Source organism: Pezoporus wallicus, unplaced genomic scaffold, assembly GCF_028554395.1.
Source record: "Pezoporus wallicus isolate ANWC-B61680 ecotype Strahan unplaced genomic scaffold, APGP_CSIRO_Pwel_v1 contig_3952, whole genome shotgun sequence".
Classification (NCBI taxonomy): domain Eukaryota; kingdom Metazoa; phylum Chordata; class Aves; order Psittaciformes; family Psittacidae; genus Pezoporus; species Pezoporus wallicus.
This window is the reverse complement of record NW_026635034.1, coordinates 2,597,331-2,604,569: the sequence shown is the minus strand read 5'-3', so window position 1 is coordinate 2,604,569 and position 7,239 is coordinate 2,597,331. Positions and strand designations below refer to the sequence as shown.

Below are 7,239 nucleotides of genomic sequence, written 5' to 3'. Positions count from 1 at the left end.
TGAGATTATACATCAGCGGCACTGGGAGCTGCATCTGAAGCTCTCTGAAAGAAAGAGGAATCTTCCTCTTAGGCAACCCTTCCAACTCTGCATTGCTTTGAGGAGCTGAGCATGTGCCTGGAGGTGTCCGTGACCTTCTGGGAGGAGATGGAGCAGAGATGCTGGCTGGTGCTCCGCAGCATTAGTCCTGTGGCTCATCAAGGGAGCCACAGAGAATGGGCAGCATGGGATGGGTGGGTGAATGTGTAGCATTCATGTACAGCATTCATGTAGGACAATTCTGCTGCTCCTTCTGGCAAGGGATTGCCTCATTCTGTGGCTTAAAAATTGTACTTGGAGCCTGGAGGACCCAGATTTATTCCATGATGTCTCCATTCTGCAGTGCGGAGGGATGTTATATTCACCATCTTGTGCAGGATGCTGAGGAACTGCTCAAGTACAATTTAATTTGGTTTAGCTCTTTAATTAAGCCAGACTGGGCTTTGTTCCCACCTGTTCAATAGAAACCTCAAGTGACTGATTCTTAAGAAAATAATGTTTGAGCTCTGATCCATTTTTTCTGAGCAACACAAGGTATTTAGCGGAGTCTCTTCCCCTTCATATATTAAGAAGGCTGAACCAGTGAAATATGGATGAACTTGCTTGAGAACAAGGCATAAAGCCCCAGGAGGTGGTGTATCTCCTGAGGACTTCCCAGGTGTCAGCTACCTTGAGACAACATGAACTGATCCAGCTGTCCTTGCTGTATTAACTTCCTTTAGAGCCAGAAGAGGGAGATTCTACCCCAGAAGTAAAAATACTAAACCAAGAAATGCTATCCTGGAAAGGAGTCCTGAAAGTGTAAGAAAGGGGGAAAGGGGCCTTCATCTTGATGATGGTCATGGAGTAGGGCCTTCCAGGTTTTGTGCCCCTCAGAATAACATTAGGTAACATTAACTTTCTCTTCATATTAACATTCAAACACATAAATAACCTGTTGGATCAGAGGGAGCGTGGATGCTGTTTTACAGTCCAACTCCTAAAAAGATGCCATTAAGGTGGGAAGCAAGGCATCTAAAATCTCTGTCAAACAGCATTATCAAAAGGAAATATTTGCAGATTGCTATTATATAAATAATGGGCAAATATTGCTCCTGAATTCTAAATTAACTTTTCAGTCCTAGCTCCATATTCTCCAGATACTGAGGACTTTGTGAGTAAATGCATTTGAGATGAGGAGTCATTGCCACGACAGTTTTGGAGGCTATAATTTGTTTCATATGGCTTCAGGGTTTTTTTGGGGTTTGGGGGGTGGGGTGGGTTTCTTTTTTTTTCCTCATGGATGCCTTCCTGATATTTCTCATGTCATTTGCCTAATTTGGGAAACATTCCTGGTTCCTGCTCTGGAATGTGGCATTTCGCAACTCTCTTCTTCAATGACATCATGTGGTTTGTTCTGAACAGAGCAGTAATAAAGAAGAGCAAGGGGAGTTTACCAGCCCTTCTATAATAAACATTTTATGTTAATAGACATCTTTGGGGGATCTGAACTGATTTGTGGGGTTTAGGTTTTACCTGGTAAATTGTGTTTTCCACAGATATAGGACAAAGAGTCCCACTTGGATGACAAGGAAACCACATCTCAGTTTCATCTTCCCCTTAGTGGTGGATGTAGACGCCTGCATTCCCCAGAGGAGAACAGGACTTTGAGAAGTGGAGAGGAAATTCAGAGTCAGTGAAAAAGGCAGAAAGTGTTTGTTTCCCTTTCTTGCTTTTTCTTCCCTGATACAAATAGGAACCTGGAGGAGAGGGCTGTGCTGATTGCAGGGGTGAGAGATGGTGAAGCTTATCTCCCCGCTGAGCTGTTCTACACCTGCTCAGCATCATTATAAGTTTAAGCTCTCACTTGCAATTGCACTTTCTATACAAGAGTCTGGTACTGGCTAAATAGAAGAAGCGAGAGTGTTTCCATATGCAATTGCTTCTGGGTATGGCAGATTTCTGTATTTATGGATGCCTATTACAAGAGCATCCCCATTTGTGGGGAAGGCTCTTCATGCATTGCTTAGCAATGCATGTGAAGCTCAGGCTGCCCTTTCCTTTGTCAGAGGAAAATCATCAGAGGCTCTCTGATGGCCTCCAGGCAGCACCCAGATGTATTTTTAGCTCTCAGAATAGGGGAGAAATTGCACAGAGAAGAAATAAGCAAAGGAGTTGAAGCTGGCTCAGTTGTTGGATTGAGGCAAGCTGGATTTGCAGCAATGAATACACGTTTCTGTGTGAGAAATGGAATGTATACAAAATGAGGCAAATCACCTTCCCAAGGATTTTGTGCAGAAGTAATATACCTTCTGGATAAAGAACAGGGTTCCAGTGAGGAAGGAAATAAAGTGTAACCTGTAAAGGATCAGTGCTACATGAGCGCACCTCTGACGTCTCTAAACACCCAGGGTACTGGCAGAGATAGAAATTCAAGGAGCGACCAGGTCTCAATCAGAGTCTTTGGGCTTGGATGTCAGACAAGAGAGCACATGATATTTGCAAGGATAAATCATTCTTCCAGTGGCTATCGATAGATAACCTCCACCATCAGAACAGCAAAATTGCAATGCTTCACCTACCACAAGTGGTCTGTGTGAAGCCCTATTGCTAATTAAAGACCAGTGATCTAGAGCAAGCTTCAGATATACTTGGACAAGCCTGTCTCCTTTGCACATTTCTAGTTAGCACATTATATTAGCCTGTTATTCCTATAACCTTTCTAAACCATTTATGGCTTTTTTTGCAGACACTTAAAAGCTTTATTGCTGCCAAAGGCTTGCAATTTAAGTCTATGATAAGCAGCAGCTTTCGTTTAAACAAAGGTTGGTGCAATCATTAAGTCGGGGTGCAGAGATTATCTCCTGAACAGGTTCCTACACTATCACTAATACACAGTGTCGCAGTCTAGCAGTTAATCTGAAATAAAACCAGGGAAAAGAAGGACACCATTAAACCACAAATCTTTGTTTAGTTTGGATAACAATAATCAAAGAACACAAAAGGCGATTATGACTTTGCCTCCCACTGCTTCGCTGCCTATTCATGCAGTACGTCCTGCCTGGCCCGCTGAAGTGCAACACGAAGGAAGCTGACAAATAATACAAGTCTTTATCTTTTTCAAAGATTATTTGCAGATTGTGTCCTTAGACTGTATTTCTTCATCCCTTCAACTGCATAAACTAAACTCATCGGGGTGGTAGCTGCTAATCTTGCAGCCTCAGATGGCTTTGGAGGTTTATTGATGATGTTAAAGGGACTGCCAAATAGCAGGACTCCAGCCAAGTGACCTGGATGTGAAAAGAGCAGAATTGGATTTTATACCATCTCCTGGTCCAGATGAACTGTTGTCACCCCCAGACATGACACTTACTTTGTCATTGCAGGAGAGACAAGTCAGATTAGGTCAAAGGGGAAATATGTGTGCTGTATTAGTATTCCTCATCCATCAATATCTGCTTACCTATGTCTTAGAAGTCCTGCACAAGAAGCAGAGAATCCACCTGAGCCTTTGCAGGATGCTGCATTAGCACATCATTGTCATTGTCACTTTGAAAGCAACTCTGAGATGTCTGCACACCATTTGTCACGCTTTGGAGCACGTTGCTGGTCTCCAGAAAGCCTGAAGCTCAGAGCTGCCATGTGACTTGTCTGTCCATTCCCTGGTGGAACACCTCACCCTGATGGGTGCCTCCCCATCCCGCAGTGTGGATTGGAGGGACCCCGCTGTTCCCAGGTGCTGTATTGTAAAGGATGCACCATGACAAAGTGCTACAGAAGAGATAGTTATTGAGAGCAGCACTCCTTGCCAAGCATCTGCTTGCAGTTCACAGGAGTCCCAGCACCCAATGGAGCAGGGATGAGACAAACTGCCTCCTGGCTCTGCTGAAACATTCCCCTTTAAGTAGCAGCAGACTTTAATTCTGGTTTAACGGAGCAATGCCTGCAACTGTCATCCCAGCACCACCCTTTCTCTGGGAATGACGGTGAGCTTGATTTGCCTTAAGTAACTCCCCAGTGGAGCAGCTCCCCTGGAAGCTGTGAGATCAAACACTTGGCATCTTGTTACAGGAATCAGCAGATAGAGGATTAGAGACATGCAAGTGGCACCCACTCTCTGGGGAAGAAAGGGAAACATCTGTTAACATCTGCAGCCAGGCTTCCAAATCCCCAGTGTCAACCAGACCTAAGCCTGTTTCATGGCAAGATGGATACCAGGAGGAGGACCTCCCAAAAGGTGTACTGCCAAGGGACAATCCGTGAGCTTCTGCTATGGTTTGCTGCTTTCAAAACGGGCTGGATGCTGCAGCTCATTAGTGAGGATTTTGGTTGCTTTTGCTGGATTTCCAAAGAAGGTCCTTTTCTGTTTTTACTTTAGAAACATGAAGCTTTATCTTTGGCTGGAGGGTGTCTGAGGATGAGTGGAGAAATAGTAGGATTATGACCTTACTAGATCAAAAGATAAAAGACAAGCAATTGGGAAAGGAAGGATTATTCCTTATTTTGCTAGAAACCCGCTGTTGCTTGTTATCATCTGTTTAATTCAAATATCAGAAAGACACCTAGGGTAAGAATCTGGATGTTCAGAAGCTTCAGGTACCTCATCCCTTAAAAAAAATATCACACCTACTTTCCACTCTGTTTAAAAATCAAAGCAGAAAAGGAAACGTCTTGATAGTTCTCAAACAGCAAACATGTTTTTCCAGCTAAATCTTCAAGCCTCTGTTACACATGAGGAGTAGGTGTAAAATGTATTTGTTTCCTTTACGGAGCACCTTTAAATCAACTAAATAAATGTCTCTTCCCACTACACAAATTGTCACTTAAACCAGCCTTTGTGAGCTGCAATTTCCACCCATCCCTTGGTTTTGCTGCCTGAAACACCATTTAAAATATTTCCAGCATCACTCCAAATGCAGCTGAGGGTTTTTGGAAGGGAGCACTTCAAATAAGGTTGGCTGTAAAGAATTTGCCTGGCACTAAACATCTGCTGTCAGTGCTGCTATCAGCAGAGTGCCACAAACCCTTCCTCACCTGTGGGCTGCTAATAGGTTTACTGCAGTTGAGATGAAAGATGCCTACTCCATAAGCCTATCCTGTTTCTCCCTATTCTGTTCCCCCAGTGCAAACACCTGTGAAAGAAGGTAGCGTTTATGAAGGCAGGAGTCTAACAGCCCTGTTTGGAGCCAAGCATAACAAACAATCCTCCCTAAGGAGGTTAATTCACCATGGTCCTAGCTGTGAGGATTTGCTAGTCTAGCTTCTACTCCAACTCCTGTCCCCTGTGCAGTCTGCTCTGCCTCTAAATCCTGAGCACCAAGACCCTTACAAGCACTTCTCCAGAGCCAGATGTACTTAATGTCTTCTAGTGTACCATTAACTTCATCTCAAACCAAGCCCCTTAAAATTTCAGCACAGCTCTACCCAGTGAATCCTAACTGTTAGAGTGAACCTGTCAGAGCATTAAACCTCACACAGCCCAGGCAATGGGATACCCATTCTCTAGAAGAAAAGCTGATAGAAAAATCAACTCATTTGAATTCAGCTTGGCAAAACTTCCACTTCATGTCATGCTTTCTGCCAGCAGAATGCAAAGCCTTTTTATCTGAGTAAACCACCTCCAAATCCCTGGGCAGTGGGTAATAATGTCGACTTCTGTAGAGTGCTTCAAAGCATTTCTTCAAAGCCTTCACTACCTGCACAACACCATAATGACCTTTATTTTACAGCAAGATAAAGCCGTGCTCAGGAGCGGTGCAGGCCAATGGAGTAAGGTTCCATGGCACAGCATGCTCTGCATGGGGATTTGTACGTAACACTTGGGATGAGCAATGGGAGCGGTAAATTGGAAAGAGCTTCTAGGTCACAGAAGAATGAAATCATGCAAACTGTTGCTCCACAGGCAGTAGCTAATGCGAGACAGAGTGGGGTGGACCTACAGATAAAAGTCATTCCTCTGCTCTCACCCAATACAAATCCTTTGGCACCTTTCGGTGCTCTAGGGCCACACAAAGCAGTCTGGCGTTGGGTCCTCTGGTCCCTGTTCCCTGCCTGCACTGCTCCATCATGTTATTCCTCCAGCATATCCTTCCCTGGGTGCTGGTGAAAGCTCTTTGACGGAAGGAAACCTGCACAGAAGGGCTCTACACAGGCTAAATTTGCCTGGTTCCCTCTAGGGCTTATAGATTCATGATCAATTAGCAGTTAAGTAAGTGCGTCCATAGGAGTCCTCTGCCTGCTTCTAGTCCCCTTGTCCTCCACCTTCCAAAAGGTCTGGCAGATGGGTTAAGGGAACTGCAGGCTACCTGCACACCACGGCAGACTCCGAATCCTAAACCCTGTTTGGGATCCCTGGAATCCCTCCTTAAATCCAGCCCCAAACACCTAAACCACAGGAGATACAGTAGACATTTCCACTTGTGAATTTTCATGCGAGTGTAGTTTTCATAGAAATAAGAGAGTTAGTTTTGCTTCCCTGAATAATCCACTCTTGTCAACAGAGGTTGCTAATAGAGGCTCTGCCTGGGCAGTTGGATGGAAATGAATGTATCGAGGAAACAAAGCCTTGTGCAGTTTGCAGACGTGACACTAGCTCAGTGAATGGAAATGATACACCCAGGTTTTTTATAGAAGATTCTTGGTAGATGTGTTTATTAAATGGCTTGCCTGCTGAAAGTGCTAAAGGATTCTCTGTTGTTTTCCCTTCTGGCTTGCTGTATCACGTATCCCTAGGGCTTCAGATGGAGCATCTCCACATACACTGCCCTTTTTTAGGCTTTTCCTCTTTGGCATGATCTTAATGAGCACCGCCTTTAAAGCCTACAGGCATCAGCAGATATGAGACTTCCAATCTGCCCTGCTCAGATTCATTGCACTGAGAGATTTTTCACTCTGAGGTTCGAGTCTATCCAGATGCCTTTACATTATCTTTCTGGTTTCCCTCGTGTTTGTGATCCCTTTCAACTTCCTGTCACTCTTGTGAATGCCTGTCATCCTTTTGTTCAATCCTTCTTAGAGTCATCAATAAAAACGTCAAAAAAGACCAAAGACCTGATCTCTGGGATGCCCTAATAAACATAATTCTATAATACAATAGCTCCCTGCTTAGTATTCCTGTTTCTTTGCAGTCGCTCAGCTGTGATTTGGTCCATGGACTACCTCACTCAGATCATCCAAAGAGCTAAATTTTATGATATGATATCAAATGCTTCACCAAATGCA

The 7,239-nt window shown here is 44.1% G+C and overlaps 1 long non-coding RNA gene across 1 annotated transcript; it reads right to left on the bottom strand.

Annotated features, from left to right (window-relative positions):
* Nucleotides 1-2,981: 2,981 nt before the first annotated feature.
* LOC130600527 (uncharacterized) lies at nucleotides 2,982-4,095 on the bottom strand. Its single transcript, XR_008972479.1, has 2 exons — nucleotides 3,482-4,095; nucleotides 2,982-3,308 (listed from the first exon to the last, which is right to left on the bottom strand). It is a non-coding gene; the product is annotated as an uncharacterized LOC130600527 (long non-coding RNA).
* Between the last annotated feature and the right edge of the window lie 3,144 nt (nucleotides 4,096-7,239).